Source organism: Anopheles merus, chromosome 2R (genome assembly GCF_017562075.2).
Source record: "Anopheles merus strain MAF chromosome 2R, AmerM5.1, whole genome shotgun sequence".
Taxonomy (NCBI): Eukaryota; Metazoa; Arthropoda; class Insecta; order Diptera; family Culicidae; genus Anopheles; species Anopheles merus.
Genome location: NC_054082.1, coordinates 44,130,244 through 44,148,589, shown reverse-complemented (window position 1 = coordinate 44,148,589; position 18,346 = coordinate 44,130,244).

Genomic DNA, 18,346 nt, shown 5'->3' with positions numbered 1-18,346 from the left:
GGTCCGTCCCCATCCACACTGACGTCGTTCGAGTTGGATTCGGTTTCATCTAAAACTGCCGCTTTCGTTCCAATGCAGATGTCATGCGGGAGCCGTGAGTGATTCTCCAACTACTGGTTGATGAAAATGAGCCAGCTCGACTCTTCGGTGTGCTTGGGCCCTCCTGTACCGCAGTACACCTAATGCATAACTTATGATGATTATTTGACCCCAGTGGCCAATGGTAATTAGTTTTTCTTGTCCCGTTTGGATCCGCTGTGGCATATTACGGCATACTACGAACATGCTGCGAGGTGTTGCAAGCGCCTTCGACTGTTTTCTTTAAAGTTTCACCGACGCCGGCACCCGCTTACACCCGTGGTCAGTTTCATGTTCAATTTGAGCGTTTTGCTCCCCATTTTTTGTGGGTTCTCTATACTGCACAAAAACAAAGCGCAATATTACCACGCCTCACGACTATTATTCTTTCGCTGGACAACGGATTGGGAACGCTCCTGCCAGTGTACCGAAACAGTTGCTTACCCGGATCCAGCAGGAGCAGACGGCCCTCCGGAAGGTTAATTTGACAGAATGATAAACTGATATTGATGACCATCATTAGGATGACGTATGGAATCGGTTACCGGTGGTGCTAAGAGTGCGAAGTTTTATGTGCTTTGCTGCTTTTATCGTAACTCATTCCTCCGGTACTACAGGGTGAGTTTATTGCGCACTCCCAGGAACCATGAGATGAGCGTGTAAGGACGAATGGTATTGTGCGCTATCGGTTGATGGTATGACGATCTCTGTGGTAATGTTTTTACAGTTCCAGTACATTCTTTGCTGAAAGAAACAGTGAATGATATACAAAACTATCATGTCTCTATGGATTGATTTAGCAGTATAGAATTCTTTTTTGTAAAAAAATAAAAAGGATACACAGCAACAATCAATGTTTTCTGCTTCCCATGCAGCAGAAACAGGGGTTGTCGATCCTTCCGAACAATATGTTATTAGCATCCTTAAAGTGTATTGCAATGAAGGTATAACAATTTTGCATAATTATCATACAAATTTTCCTGTGTGTGTGTCTTTTTTATTGTTTTCTGAAAGATTTTCGATGGTTCCCATATTTGTTGGATGGATTCGTTTCACGATTTATTGGGCGTTACCCAGACTTTAAAAAAATCATTCGTATTGATTTTCATTAGAACGTTGTCAATAAATCGTGGCAACTATATAACTATCAAAAATACATCGGAAACGATTTATAACCCGTGAAATCAACCAAAAAAAACTATTTCCAATTAGAGGTATCTTAATTTCCACGCAATCAAAATTCAAAATTCAATAAAAATTTACAGAGGATCTTGTAGATTTAGAAGATGACATGAGATTCATACTCATTTGCGCAATCGATCTAACTAATACACATTATACACTTTACCATTTATTCAATACCATTCATTTCACAATTTTGATATTTCTGGTTTGCAAGCGATTAAACGATTTTGGCAAAAAAAAAAGATTTATTTTGCATTTGATAATCCTCGAAGCATATTGTATTAATTTGACAGATGATTGGTTAAATTTACAAAACTGCGTATCTCTGAATCGCGAAGCCGAGAACGGTTTTGGACACTTTTGAGGCAGGCCAAGACCGCAAAACGGTTGTAGCGCCGAATAAGTTAGTAAGTATCTCAGAATCCGCGTAAGTCGAAAGTCGCGTGACTCGGGAATAGACGCAATTTAAGCGATTTAAGCAGTACGCAAACTAAACGGCTGCGTGCTCCCTCCCCTTTCTACTGTTTACAAGCAAATTTGCTTATCAATTTGCTTTAGTTTAGAATACTCCATAAAACTTCTCTCTCGTCACTTTCGAAAGGCTTACATTTGTGAGGCCGCTTAAGAACTCCACTCCTGTTAATCCGCCACAGGGAACAGACTGTATAAGCGACTGTTTTTGAATCCACATTGTTCGAAGGTTTGATAAATATTAACATGGAATACTTCACTCTGAATTCGAAACGTTTGCTAAAATATTACTCTACAGTTTAACGCTTGCCTACAGATCATTATGATTGCATGTATATTAAAGCTTTTTAATTTTTCCTCATTGTTTGTTTTGTTTAGACTGGGTTTATCCCATTGCAGATGCATTCACAATGGAACCCAAAACTCCCAAAGAGATCTCCCTGCACGACCACCACGATCCGATGCTTTTTTTCCACCAAATCATCCTTTCCAAAAGTCCTTCTGTGTGAGCAAAATAATCGACCCATCTATTTCCACAGTCTTACGTGGACATTCCATTCGGCATCGTCCGTTGGCCATTGATGCCGTCAGCTATTAGCCGGATAATGATCCAGCAATAGCAACTCGAAGCAATACGAATGTTTTGTTATCGGCACTGATCATTGTGATTCCCTTTGACCGGCTCTCTCTCTCTCTCTCTCTCTCTCTCTCTCTCTCTCTCTCTCTCTCTCACTCTCTTTCTTTCTCATTCTGTTTATCGATATCTTTGGCTACGATTGGTCAAATCTAAGGCGTCCATGTGTGATTGTATGTGCTTAGGACGAAACTGCTCTGAAGAGATCGTACGTAGCCAGCCACTAGCCTGTTGTCAACACTAACGGTGACACGACCAGCAGCAACCCTACAGCGGCTGCATGACGAGGGTGAAGCAGTCTATTTTCCGTTTTCCATCAAATGTTTGAAATATTTTAACAGATTTAAAAACTTCTCGATGAACTTATAGTCACGCATATTCAAAGCCTTTGCGATGTGGTCATAACTGTAAGGGGGAGAATTCTAAAGACGAAACAGAAAGAGACCACGAGTGTGAGTGTGCATGCGACAAAACAACAACCTAAACCAAAATAACAAACCTTTGGGATATTTTACTGCTTAAAAGATAATCCGGATCAAAGTAGCACCTTTCCTTTGTCGTATATGTTTTTAATAGAGTGATTTTTATGGATTAGGGTTCCCGGGCGAACAGCGTTCTTGGTCACCCGGGGTTGCGGGTAGGTTTCGGAATCTGGATCAGCCTCCAGGCTTGACGCATCCTACGTCCGGTATGCGCTCCGTAATAGATATAGAGTGCTGCATGCACAGCTTTCCAACCAATACAAACGCTTTCCGAGAGTTGATCCATCCCAGAGTCCGACTCTATGCTACGTTGGATAGCTTTTTAAATGTTTTCTTTACCGTCCGACTGTGCACCGAGCCTATCCAAGGTCTTATGGTAATGAATGCTTTACGGCCCGAATGCAACCTTTAAACATTGCAGATGGACGGTAGGGAAGGGAAGTTGTTTTGGTTTCGTCTTAACACGTTAACACGCTTTTAGGCTCAGCAGCTCAATGTTGCGCTGGCTTGAACGGTACGGTGACAAACGGGGACTACGGGATAAAATACACCCGTGCACTGAGTGGTCTAATGTTTGCCAGATTATCTGTCAAACGTTTCCGGTCCAAATAACCTGGTGATATAGCAGCGAGTGAATTGATACATTTGTATGCAGAAGGGTAGCGTTTGTAACATATTTACTTCCTTTTCCTTTTGGGAATTAGACAGCTACATAAACGCTTCAATATGCATCAAATTAGACATCCTTGTATACGAATACACCACAACTTGAAATGAAGCTGTAGATTAATTGTCTTACATTTCAGGCACATGAATTATGCCAATGTGCAATTTCATTTTTCACAAGAATGATGCTTTGCAACGTGGAGCGTAAATTAAGCCTTCCGTCACCGGTTCGCCAAAGCTTCGAGAATTTCATTTACCAGGTGGCAAGTGTCGTAAAAATGTCATGTTAAATATGATACTTAAACGTGCAACAAATTTCTTTCCCCGCCTTCACATTCCAGTGCCGAGAAGAGAGGATGCCGCCAATGGTCCACAATGATGAAGTGTCCGATTTTAGTATAGCTTCGCGTTGGATGAGCAGTTTTACTTTAAATGGTACTAAAGATTCGGTATGAGAAATGCGCAGAACCGTGTCTTTAAAACCGTACACACCGAAACATCCAACTTTGCCCGGTTTGCGTGGCAGACTCGGAGACAGAAAAACACTCAAATACCGGCAGCCGCAAAAGTATTATATTCAGGAATAACTTCTCGTTTTACGGCAAGCATATAATTTACTGCACTTTTATAGCCCTTATTAACACCCATTTCGCGTTTCAAGATTTGCTTGCGGTGCTTCGATAGCTGACTGTGGTGGGGGGTTACTGTTGCCATCGCGGATAATTAAAGGCTACAACCGAACACAAAGTTATCCTACAGATGGATGACGATCATATATTGTGCCAGAGCTAGCAGGAAGTAAGCAGCAACCAAAGGATAAACGTTAAGCGCACGGGCATGGATTATACTTCTAAGATACGGATTTTTGCAAATTCCATCCAATGTCGTTTATCATTCGGTGCGTATCGAGTTGGTATAGATATCACGACCTAACTCTCCTGCTCGATCAGCTCACTACACCTGGTACATCCGAAGTGTGCTCCAAATGTTCCTCCCTTCCCCAAAATGAGATTGAAGAAAGCTTTAGCAAAGCAGGCGTGAAGAAGAAAGACGAACGATCGAATAACACCCCTGCGGTGCATTGATCGTTTTACCTTCTTGTGCTGGGTATGTTGGCACGAACGCAACGATTATGATGTTACCCAAAACATGTCCGCCCACGTCGCCACTGCGCGGCGCCGTCCGAGAGATTCGAACCCGCCAACCCGCTTCACTCAACTACCTTTATAAATAATCCGAGCGCCCAAAAGGTAAGGCGAACGAATGCACTCAAATATATATCCCGGAGAAAATGTAAAACAAACCACCGAGACCCACACCGAGCGTGTCTGCCTGGCCCATCGATTCCTGCAAAACGAAACAAAGGACGTGCTACTTTGAACGCGTAAAGATTTGCTTCCATTCTCCATTGACTTCTCCGATTGTCCAAGGTGTGGTATTTCACGGTACTTTCGGGTTAATAACTAGGTAACAGTACGCAACCCGTCGTCCGACACCTTCCTACTGACCAGCGCAAGAGTCATTTGTTTCGATAATTAATGGTGGAATATCTCAATTAAGCCTAAGGATATCTCTCTCGATTCCCTTCTCAGCTCCATTCTACAATGGATGGCATAGTGGTGCTACCCTTGAGATGAGATTAACTGGGCAGCAATTGACCGACAGGAGATCTTGTTTCCTTGTAGCGTAGTTGATCAGTTTGTCTGGTGCAATAACATGCACAGATAATAGGGTTTGTGTTGCGTTCGCGTCCAGTAACGAGTGGTACCGATTTGCCAGAAAGGGATTTAATGAAGTAAAATTAAATGTATAAAATAATTGCTGTCTAGCTGCTCAAAATAGCACGACGCATTAATATTTTGCATCTTAAGGGCAATTTATTTATTTTTTTTGTTTTGATGTAAGACGTTTTAAGATAATGTCTAATGGTAGGTTTCCAGTATACACCATCTTGGAATTAAGGAGGATTGTTTTCAATGGATAACAGATAATCACAGAAAAACAAACTTTTTTTAACGAATAAAAATGCATGCATCGCCGGAATTTGAAGGTTGTTTTTAATTTAATATGTGAGGTATTGTGTGAGGCACTTTACGGTATTTTGCTTGAATTTATGACTGTTTTACGCGGAGTTTTGAATTTATCAACGTCGCACAGACTGTTTTCAAACCAGCAAGGGATATATTCTATTGAAAAACATTTGGAAAAACTACCAAAATACAATGGAAAAATGTCAAATGCCATTAGCAAATGGCAAATTTTTAAGTGCATGACTTAGCTACATGTCCGTCATGTGTTCAAGTCCCGAATGGACCGTGCCCCCATACGTCGGGCTGGCTATCATACTATGGGTAATCAATAAGTCCCTGAAAACCAAGCCCGCTATTGATACGGGTAGGCTTTGACCGACAACTGTTTTTGTACCAAAACAGAAAAAAAATTAGCAAAATTATATTAAAAAGTAAAGAAAAAACACTAAGAAGTTGATAATATTTAAGCTATGAGCAAAGAAAAAAGCAGTATAACAAAATGAATATTTGATTTATTTTACCCACTGTTCTGACAGCTCCATCCTTTACCTACTGTCATATGAGTGCGTGGAAAAATTAACACATGACCGCTAAACCAACGAGCTGCCCCGAAAACGAATGTGCAAACATAATCATTGAGCCTTTCGAGACAAACGCTAACAAAACACATCGCTAAAACATATCGCATATCACAATGGAGCGGAAATTAATAAGGGTTAATAAAGCCCTGTTGATTACGGATTAACCACGGTGTGCGTGTGTGCTTGCTTTGTTTTACAAGCAATTCGCATTGTGTCCTCCTGTCGTGCATTGCAAAACATGTCCCGGATGCCGTATCGCCGGGCATCGCGTTTCACACCGGCCTGCAGGATGATTTTTTTTTTTCGTACGCTGTTTTTGTTTGTTATATGTATGCAATTCTTCCAAAAACCATATGCTGCCGCTGAGGTAACAATCGCTTCCGTGTGTTGGGGCTTTGTGTGTTAGCCTCATTTAAATTGAAATGACACTTGAGAGGCACTTCAACGGTGCCTAATTCATTTATGGGTATGGCTACCATAAATGAGCTAATGTGCTGCAATCATGAGCGTGCGAGTAATGTTTTCCCCCTTCCTTGACTGGAAATATAGATATCCTTGGCTTTCCTGGGGTTGGTTTCCTTTCATGTGAAAATCTTCCCCCATGCAGTTTGTAGATATGGAGCACTTTCAAATGACTGTTGACGAAGCCTGCACGGATCAATTATAAGCATTTTTTAATAATTATGTAGTGTAACGACTGATTTAAGTTCAATAACAAATTTGATTACAAATCAAAAGCATCAATTAAGCATAAAATGTTAATATTTTTTTTAAATATAGAACACTTGAAGTTTTTTGAAATTATAGTTTTTGAAATAATAGGTTCCATCATTATTTTGACCATAAATTTTGACCATTAACAGCGCATTGCGGATCCTAGTTTCCCTCTTCACGACCAATTACTTCACGGCCTATTGTTTTCTCTTCAAGTGTGCCGGGAATTAGGGGCCCATAAACGTTTGCCCAATTGAGAGTGATATTATCAAGACAAAGGATGGTGTAAATCTTTTGAGAACACACAACAAACCTCTTTTTTGCATACTACTCGACATTTTTCCCAACTTTTCTTCTACCTTCACTCCTTTCCTTACACCTTGCCAGGAGATGCTGATCGTGATGATGAATGGGACAATTGCAAGCAAAGCGATCAATGGATTCAATGTCACTGTATGAGACGTCCGAGAAGTGCGATAGGCATTAGACTTTGTTTTTTGTACAACATACTTCCTTTACAGGCGGCATGCCCAACTTTGTCCAGAAATGAACCATCATGAGAGACGGAAATAACACAACTTCGGTTTGCATACCGCAGTGCTAATGCTATCCCGTTTTGCGTATGATGCGTGCGCACGAATACGTGGTTCGTTTTATTTTCTCATTAGGCAAGGTTTATCGCGATACGATCTGCACAACTGAAGTTTTTTGTTTAGTTCCGGAATGCTGGATAGTAGTTGTGCACCGAATCGGTTTGCCTAGATGAATGAATGAAATTTTACCGCACCCGCCAACTTGAACGTTGATATTTGATCTGCTCTGTTTTCATCCGGCTGATTCTACTGTCAGTAAAGCCTTCCCCCCCCCCCACCGCTTGTTTATTTCCATGAGGGCTTTTTATTTTCTTTTTAAACTCGTTTTGGGTTTAATGAATTAATTTGACTGAACAAAGCATTTGTTAATTCTTCTCAATTAAAAGTGACTGTCAGGTTCGTTTGCTGCTGCTAGCGCAAGATGAAGTCCCACGATCACTGTTTATTGCGCTGATCTACACTGGGAGGTCATGTTATCTGAGAATTATTGGGAATAGTTATGTTAATTTGATGCTATTACTGATGCACAATTGCCACTATTGGAGTACCAATGTTTGCCCTCATCTCGTTGACTTCATTAAGGAATGATAACATAACAAATATGTTCTTATTTTTCCTATCCAACACGGTACTTTAGGCCAACCATACTACTGAAGATTTAAACAAAAGATGTTTTTTGTAACGTTGATTATTATGATATGATTTTCTTGTATTGAGCAATCTTTAGAAAGCAGTAATTGATAAACAACTCGAAAAAACTTAAATCAACTACTACTTCATAAAATATCATATTCAGCATATCATTTCAACCAGTTTTCACTAAAATACTAAGTTGAACAATGCTAGACGCTAAACGCAATGATCTTTATGTATAAAGTGCATGCTAATATTATTAAACGTAAGATATTATATCTAATATAACATATTTTAAAATGTTAGAATAGGCCGGCATAGGCATACGTAGGACTGACTATCCGGCTATGGTAACAATAAGTCAAAGAAAGCCAATTTCATTTCACCAGTGGGTACAGGCAGGCCTTGACCGACAGCGGTTGTTGTGCCAAAGAAGAAGAAGAAGAATACAAACACAACATGTACCATAGAATGCTACGATTACACATTTTTAATAATCATTGGTCATCAGGAAATAAATTCAATGATTGGTCATATTGAAAATCATTCCTTATGGATTGTCAAAGTAAATGGCGTTGCCCTTTATATTTTCAATCAGCACATTATTCCTAAAATAATGGCAGCAAGAACGATAAAATGCCGCTTGAACCAAGCAGATACAATTATGTTACCACGTTTACCAACTGTACTTTCGGGCTCACACTCTTAAAACACACCAAATGGTAAAACCTAGCTTATCCAAGGATATTTCCCTACCCACAGTTTCGACAGAAATCGAATTCGACGCTCTAAAACCTATTAAGCTATTCACACAACATGCATTAACAAACAAAGCACCTCGTAATTGGGTCCGGTAATTGGCTGCACAGGATACATCGACACGATCATAAATTGAATCGAACGAAAATGGAGCGTAAATCAGAAAGTATGATAATCCAAATCTAGACATCGATCACCGGACTGAGCCAATCGTTACTACCGTTATCGAATTGCTCTCGCACATCAAACATAGTACGATCAGCACCTAACTCATCGTCTATTCCCTTATTTTACCCATTTCACCCCATCTCGATCGATGATGATTGCAAAGATAATCGAACTGAGCAAGAAACAACTCCAATTGCAAATCGACAGAAGGTTTGCAGTAAACAAACCTTCGCCATGTACGTGTAAAATGTCCAGGGATTGGCCGACGGGCAGCAGTTCCTTGCTCGGATTCGATCGCAACAACCAACGCTCAATGGAAATCGCGAAAGAAATCGATTCCCATCGCAATCATACAGCATGCAGCCAGGGTATGGTGGGTGAAAAGGGAAATCAATAACGACATAGAAAACATTTCATAAATTGCCACTGCTCCTTTCCGTCGTGCTACGAGCGGGTGATCGTCATTGGCGAGAATAGCGTAGGAAAAGAAACAAAAGAAACATAACAGGAGATAGGAAGGTCCCGTCCATGTCGATTGAGGAATTAGAGTCAATTTTCTAGCGCTTTTATAAATTAAAATTCCATCGGTAATACTTTCTAATAACCACAGCACATAAAAACTCCCTTCTAGCATTAGTCGATGGGTAAGGATCGAACAGAACATCCACTCGCCCCAGTTGCGTCGCTAGTCTGCCTCCTACAAGTAAAAGAAAAAATAACTGATTCCATATGCTACGGTCCGGTGTACCTCGCAACGTTCAAAGCACTTCATACACTCGAACTGCTAACCTCTCGATCGATGATCGTCCGAACAACAACGATCGGAGCCACGAAGACTCCTGCGCTGGTGGTGGGTCCGTTAGCCGTGGGATGAAATCGCTGGACAACTCAGGCAATCAACGACTCACAAACGCACAAAACCTCATCGATTGCAGTAATGAGACGTTGCCCGACCCATGTGGCTCAGGCATTTGGGTGAGCTCTCTTTTCTTGTCCTTTCGCTCCTACGCGCTTCACCAGCTGCGCGGGACAAGAAATTCATCGTTCGATTTAAATTCCAGTAGCACACAAAAAAACGAATCAGCTAAATTGAGAGCTAAATGATTTTTAACTAATAATTTGTCTGTTGTGATGTTTTGACTCTCCCCGTCTGTCCAGACCACCTTCCAGCCGCTGTGATCATCAACATTATCCATCTTCACTGTTTCTTCGCATACATCTGTACGTGAATGCTTCATTCCTGTGCCATCTTTTTGCTGCGTTTCATCTGAACCTGAAGACGATCCTACTCAGTCGAGCATATGGAAACGATGAACTGGGATGGACTGCGATACATTTCTCGTCTTGTTTTTTCTCCCTTCCATCGACCGAACAAACGCTCAATATGGAACGCGAACTGGTGCCACTGACGTTAAGCTAGTAAGCTGCGGGAGGAGTAGTTTGTTTGTTGCACGTTGTTACCTACCCAGCAAATCGAGGTGAGTCGACGAGTTATTCAAGCTCAATGCTTAAAATATCATAATCATCTCACGCGATTAGGTCGAACTGGCTGGTGGGCAGCTGGTATTTGGCTGACGGGCAGCTGGGTGTTTCGGAAGGCACTCTCCCATTTGAAGGTGGCCAAACGTGAAAGAGACGAAACGGTGAAATCCAATGGGTGTAGCTAGCAGAAATAGTTAGTAGTGAATTATTGGCTTCTCGGCTGTAATTAGACTGCACATCAAGATGGAGGTCGAAACAACGTTTAGCCTCAATTGAGGTTCGTTCGCGAGGATCCTTCCCTGCCGTTGAGTTAAACATTTTGCCCTCGAAGTGCTTCTTGTCAGGTTCCAAATCGCGGAATCGTGAACCAACGAATTGGTGGTTTTAGGCCTTTTTCGTGGTTGCTGTAAAGACGTGCCTGTGAGTGAACTCTATTTTATTGCACGGTCGTGCGAAATTTCATCGTACTTGTGGAGTGATAATGCGAGAGAAGGGAATGCCAATTTAACATTTGTGTACAAATTCATTAGCAGAAAATGAAAGGATTATGAATTTAGCTTATTGTACAACATGAGTTTATGAGTTTATACAGAAAAAATGCTTTTAATTGCTTCATTAAATCTATGATCGCCGGGATAATTTGCAGTAAAACACGTAAAGCATCTATCAGAAATGAGATGCTTTAGGTGCCTGTATTCTCTAGAAACAATCCTCTAATAAAAAAAGTATACTTCATGTCTTTAAAAAATATATTTTTTATAGTTTGAACTTGGTGTTGACCAATAAATTTCAAACATATATCACACAGTTAATATGCTTAGAGAATGCTCCCTTCGTCTTCAATTTCAAAATAACCTGGCAACAACTATTGATTTTTTGTTTACATTTTTACGGAAGGATGGATTTTTTTAATAAATCGATATTTCTTCGATTCGGACATTAAACTGCTAAACGGATGATAATTTATTACACCTAGTCAATAAAATATTTGGATAATTGAGCAAATCAATGAATGCGGGCGGTCCCGTACTACAGTTGTCAACTCGTACTGTTTAACAATATGCCCGTCGTGGGTTAAAACCTAGAATGAACCGCCTCCCGTAGCAAGGACTGACTATCTGGTTGCGTGGTACTCAATAAGTCCCGAAAGCCTGTATAGGTAGTTACGCCAAGAAAAAGAATGAATGTAAACTTTAATTTATCGTAGTATTCCTTTACACATCTCTCGGGTAAAGTAAAATTCAGGTCCAAGGCCGCACATTGATTGATTGTGCAACTATAACTTATCCTTAACCATTATTTGTATATTTGTTTCAGTTCAGCGTTTTTTTGAATTTTCATTGAATCAAAGTAATGAGAGTTTGCTAGTACTTTTTATCCATTTTCGCGACAAATTAACATAAAACTATTGAGTTATCTTGAATTAACAGGGTTATATTTTTATCTTCTTTTATATTTGGCGTAACGTCCTACGCGGACATGCCGGCCTATAGAGGCTTTTGAGACTTAATACATTAACCACGCCGGATAGTCAATAGGCCTTGCTACGGGGGATGGTCCATTCTAGGCTTGAACCCATGACGGGCATGTTATTGAGTCGTTCGAGTTGACGACTGTACCACGGGACCGCCCCCGAGGTAAAATGGTACAGTCGTCCTATTATATTTTTTTGGTGTTTGTAAAAAAAATCATCTACATATATGAAGATTATCTTCGCACCAAACAACATTTACCTAGTGGTTTAATCTACTAACAAACTGGTTTGACAAACCAAATTGTATATTCCTGTATCAATCTTCAGGAAAACAATCGTAGATCCTTGTTGCAAAAATCGATATGTAATGTAAAGACTGGCATAACCGCGTAAATTATGACGATTTATTTAATGTTATGATATTGTATTATCACCAAATATCACCAAACTATCAATAATGATTAACACAGTGATTACTTTGGCGTTATGCTATTTTCTTGATCTTCCCGTGTTCGTAGCGCCATTTCTCTATATTCGCCTCTTTTAGCTTAATAGTTTTATTTTTAAAATTTAGTAGCAAACATCAACATTAACAAACTTGTCAACTATACCCTTTTTATTTGTGATAATCTCTAAAACAATCGCAATTGTTTTATACAATCCGTATAGCTGCTTCCCTTCGCTTCGAAATTTTGGAATTCTGGTTAACGGCTCATTTGTAATGGTAATATATTCTGTACAGTTAGCACTCGCCAAACATCATTATTGTAATTCGTTATGTAAGCAATTCCTAGCACTGTTGTGTGTTGCTCAAAGCATAATGTCCTCTTCATGCGAACAACAGAGATACCGAACATTAAATCTACATACAGTGGCAAAGGGTTGGTCACACGCAGATAACACTGTTCTTTAGTGGGAATAACTGTGAGTATTTGATTTTCGAAAGATAGCTTTGCACTATATACTATTATCATCAATTGCTAAAAACAATCAATCAATGAAGAACAAGTTTAGAATTAGTAAACAACAACAGGTTATTTACGCAAAAGTAACATAACCCCTACAAAACTACTTCTAACTCGCACTGTGTCGAGACAGTTTCGGACCTAGTGCTATTTCATACACTGTACAACAATCTTATAAAATAAACAATCACTTTACATTCAAATGTATGCACCCTACCAGGAGAGGGAACCGCGCAAAACGGAACTGAAATAGCCACGGTTAGGGATCAGAAGATGCTTTCGCTCTCTAACCACAAACGTAAATCGACCGAATCAGAGTCGAATGCTGATCCGGTTTAGTTGTCTTTCTATCATCCTCAACTCTTCTTTCTCGTGCCTTCCCCCCCCCCCACCCCCGTTGCAACCACTCTATTGCACTCTCCTTCCACACAACAATATATTTCCCTTTCGCGTTGCGATACGATCGATGATCAAGAACGAGCCAAAACCTGAGCGAAAAAGCTGACTTCATCAAGGCTCAGCGCGTTTTGGTTTGTTTATCGCCACTGTGCGGGGAAGTTTTGTTTGCCTTTAGCCTTTCAGCTGTAGTTGCTGGCGCGAAATCCCGCCAACGACGACAACTGTACCGAGGTCACAGCTTGATGAATATTAAACGCGACCAAATCTTAAAATCAACAAACATATTGAAAGTCTACCCCAGTGTTTGTGCGCCCTTCCAGGCGGCGTGGTTAGTCGCGCTTCGCAAAGGACTTTGTCGCTTGTGCGGTTGTGTGTACTTAACAGCTATCTTCATCCTTCGATCCCCTGCCGTTCTGCCCCCGAATCTTTGCACCAATCAAACGTTCCGTTCAATCCGTTACCCCTTTGGAGCTGTTTGGAGTACAGAGCAACGTTATCCGAGAGGTTGGGGAAGGAGAGTATGTTCTGCTCCTTGTCATAAACCAAGAACCTTCTGTCCGGGATGTTCGTTTCCCATCGTTGTTCTGAAGTTGAAGGTTTTCCGTTTTGCCCCACTTCTATGTTCCTCTATGTTCCAGCCTTCACCCTGGGACTTTATTCCACTAAGCTATGTATAAACATTCACGGAAACAAAATTTACTATGTAAATGCGATTGAAGTATGTGATGCGATGATTTAACTTAGATAAAACACTTTTAAAACCGCATGCTCAATATCCTTCCTAGGCGAGGAAAGAACGCGAATTTAATCGATTTTATTATTTTTTTTTTCAGTCGCCTCAGGATTTTTTCGACAGAGGATTTACGCCTTCGCTGGATTAAGGATAATGGACTTTGAGTGCTTGTTGGATATTGGTGTAAAAAAAATATAGGAGTAGAGTATTGAATACCGCATACATTAGGTTTTATCCATACTTCTCCAAGGCCAATTCTTTACGTAGAAGCTAATTGAAGTTCTTTCTTGATATTCTTACTTTAGAGTTCTTCAGGAAACTCCCACCAAAACACATTTTCTTTATAATGTTTTTTTCTTTCTTTCGTTTTTATCTATCGCACTCGTCTAATTATCAAACCTAACCGTCGTGTCACAGCATTTCTGTTCACACACACATACACCCGCACACAATGGTTCCGGATTTCGACGCTCCGTCCGCATTCGCTCGCGTCCGTGGATCATTTTAATGTGCTGGAATGCTCCTTCCCAAACATATCATAAATGAAATTATCAGCCAGGCAGCAGCTCGCAGGCAAAACAAAATAAAACAGACATTATGTTGATTGATTGATCATGTTACCGATATGCACCGCTCTGCGATGAGAGGAGGAGCATGGGGTGCGAGTGTGACCGGGATCCCGGTGGCAAGACGAGCTGAAAGAAGCTCGCTGCAAAGCCAAAAGCAGCCTGGGAAGAGGTGAATGATGTTTCAATTTTTACAACTCAGTTCGGTTGTGGAGTTGGTGAACGAAGGAGCAGCAGTAACAGCAGCACCATGAGCTGGTCAAATTTTGTACTCCGACCGGCCATTCGGACGGACATTTTCTGCTTCATCACGATCATCAGCCTGCAGTTGGTCTCGTGAGAGGATCACTGCACTGCGCTGGGATGGCTGCTCGACAGCACACTACAACTCAATATACCAAAATTGACCGCATAATCAGTAAAACAAATCTCCATAAAACCAAAACTCCCTAACCGTTGCTCCCCTCTGTTGCAGGGACTGAAGGACGCCTTTCGATAATCTTCGGTCAAAATCGCGACTGATTCTGGGCGGAATCGTGATTGTTTTTACGAAACGTACATCAACCCAGGCTGGCGACGATTGTTCGTTTCCTGCCATCTCTTGGACTCCAAGAGCCACGAACAAAAACACACACAAATCACTGTCCCGTGCTGTTCTTTTTTTATTGTTGTTGTTCCAGTGTTTCATGCATTCTGGAGGCTAGCAAGAGGGAAAAGGACTGGTGAAGTCCTGAGAATGTTGTGGTGTGTTTGAGAAATTAATTTCTCTCCCTGCTCTTAACCCTCAAACCTCTCTAACCCTTGGTTGACCCGCGGGTCTGTGAGCATTCACCCCTTTCCTAGCGATGCTTAAGATGATCGATCTGAATTCGAGTGAATGTTTGAAATCACGACTCCGGGTGATTATCCGGAGTTGAGGAAGGTGTAAGCGGGTCGCGACACCTCTGGCGAACGCCAGCGCGAGATGGCGCCATCGCGAGCGATATCGAGCTCAACACGTGAGGATCGACGGAGGGTGTCTGAGATTCATGGGAGGAAAAATCAATTCTGCTGGACCCTAAGTTTCATTCCACCGTTTCGTCTGCTTCTTGGAGCTTCTTTGTCTGTTTCTATTACGCGTACTTTTCTTCTTTTCACCAGCAGGTAAGAAAGAACTGCGCAATCCGAACACTTTGGGTTTGGTAGGCCTTGGGTGCAATTATTATTTACATTGCTTCCTCCACTGGAAATTACCGAGTATAAATAACATATCAATTATTCCATTGAGCAAAATTATTAAACATCTATTTTGTGCTGCTAGCGTTCGCCAAGCCTTGTTAAGCGCGCTCGATATCTGTTCATGCTTGCACGTCCGCTCTCCAAACTAAGGTTTTTAGAGCCCTTCTCGCGCACCCACAGATGATGGTTAAGTAAATCTGGTTTTGATCGATCACGATCGATCGCACTGTTTGCAATAGACACACCGTGTACGACTACGGCTAGTCGATTGCGGTCGATAAACTAGTCTGGGTGCTTTATGACGCCATCGATTTCGTCGGATCATGTGTTACACTCGTAATTCGCTGAAAACTTGTTTCGAATGGGGTGTAAAGCAGTGCATTAAATCATACAAAAGTTTTGTTGTATTGTTGTTCAGAACCTCTCGCTCACATACTACTGATCCAATAGAATGATACGGAGCTAATTTCGAATGCAATATCGCGAACTGAGAATGAACTAATTGTTAGAAATTGGCTCTTTAAACTTTTTCTTCTGCGTACAAATACTGAAGCATTTTAACATTCGTAAGTATTAATGTAATATAAAAATGTAATGACTAAGGTAGTAGTATCATTGAGCGATCGGTGCAATCTACTTCATATTATGTGTAATTTAACAATTTTATGAAAGAGAGCTTGTCATTTTAGGTATGACTTCTTAGGAAAGGGCGCTCCAAGCCAGTGGCGATTCTTGGATGATAACGTTCCTTTCGTTATGTGCTAAATATTTATTGGTAAATTGTAAACTGAGCATTTTTACTTTAAATACACAACAAATTAATAATATAGTTTCCCGTTTTACCTAAGACAGATGCACCAATCAAATTTCTTGATTGTTTGCATAAAAAACTATATTTTATAGGTGGGGAAGGGTAATGAAAATATTGAAGTAACCATACACGGAGCCCCAAAATCGACGGGACCCTTGGCGGCCGCTCAGTCCGTTTTCCGTGAAACCCGTCATTGATTCTTAGTTCCATATTTATTTATTTATTATTTATGTATTTATTCATTTTTTTATTTATTTACTTATTTATTTATTTATTTATTTCTTTATTTCTTTATTTCTTTATTTCTTTATTTCTTTATTTCTTTATTTCTTTATTTCTTTATTTCTTTATTTCTTTATTTCTTTATTTCTTTATTTCTTTATTTCTTTATTTCTTTATTTCTTTATTTCTTTATTTCTTTATTTCTTTATTTCTTTATTTCTTTATTTCTTTATTTCTTTATTTCTTTATTTCTTTATTTCTTTATTTCTTTATTTCTTTATTTCTTTATTTCTTTATTTCCTTATTTCTTTATTTCCTTATTTCTTTATTTCTTTATTTCTTTATTTCTTTATTTCTTTATTTCTTTATTTCTTTATTTCTTTATTTCTTTATTTCTTTATTTCTTTATTTCTTTATTTCTTTATTTCTTTATTTCTTTATTTCTTTATTTCTTTATTTCTTTATTTCTTTATTTCTTTATTTTTTTATTTCTTTATTTCTTTATTTCTTTATTTCTTTATTTAGTCATTTATGTATTTAATTATTTATCAAATTATTTATTATTAGGTCTTAAGGTTCCTAATATTTCTACACATTTCGCCCATAAATGGCTTCCAATATGGGTAAAAAGGGGAAAACAATCAATATACACTTCCCGCATTAATCCTTTTTCAGCAACCACACACTAATCAGCATGCAGCTGAACCCGTTAGCAATCTAACCGACCCAGCTTGCACATATTCACTTCCCGAGGGCACCGTGTCGGAAAACCCATTCAGCGGCCGCATCTAGCCAACGGTCCCTCGGTGTGCTTGCAATAAACAGATTTTACGGATATCTTTCGATCTAATTTAATAATGCGACAGCTACAGCCAGACTATGCCAACTCGCATGCCCGCTCACAGGGCCTCGGCTGAACGCACACGCATTCGAACGCATCGTGAGGAACACAACCGGAGTGCCGAATAGATGGAAACTGCGGTTTGTGCGGAGTATCCTTTTTTCTTCTTTACTTTGCTTTGCTCTTTCACACCCGACTACCATCCCTACTACGATCCTCTGTGCCACCCGTCCCTATCCGTAACTGTTTCGTTCGTTATTTATCTTTCAATCAGTGATGCTGGTGGCGTTTGCTGTGGTTCGTTTGGTTCGTCCTACCGTGTCTCAAATTCATCAACGGATCAGCAAACGACGCATTCGGGGTGGTTTTCGTTCCAAATGAAAAAAGGGGCTAACATAGGTGTTTCATTATTTACGCCTTGCTACCCTCAAAGCCCTACCTAGCGAGTCCCGGTGACGATGTGGAATACGGTGATTGTTGCACTCCTCGTCCTCGCTTTGTCCACGATGCCTATTGGCTCGGATTGGGACTTACGGTGGACTCGAAACGTATCGTCCACAAAATGGCCTACCGATCAGGGTTCATCTGGAAACCTATGCTCGTCTGGGTGCTCCTTGTTCGCAAGATATCGATCAGGCAGA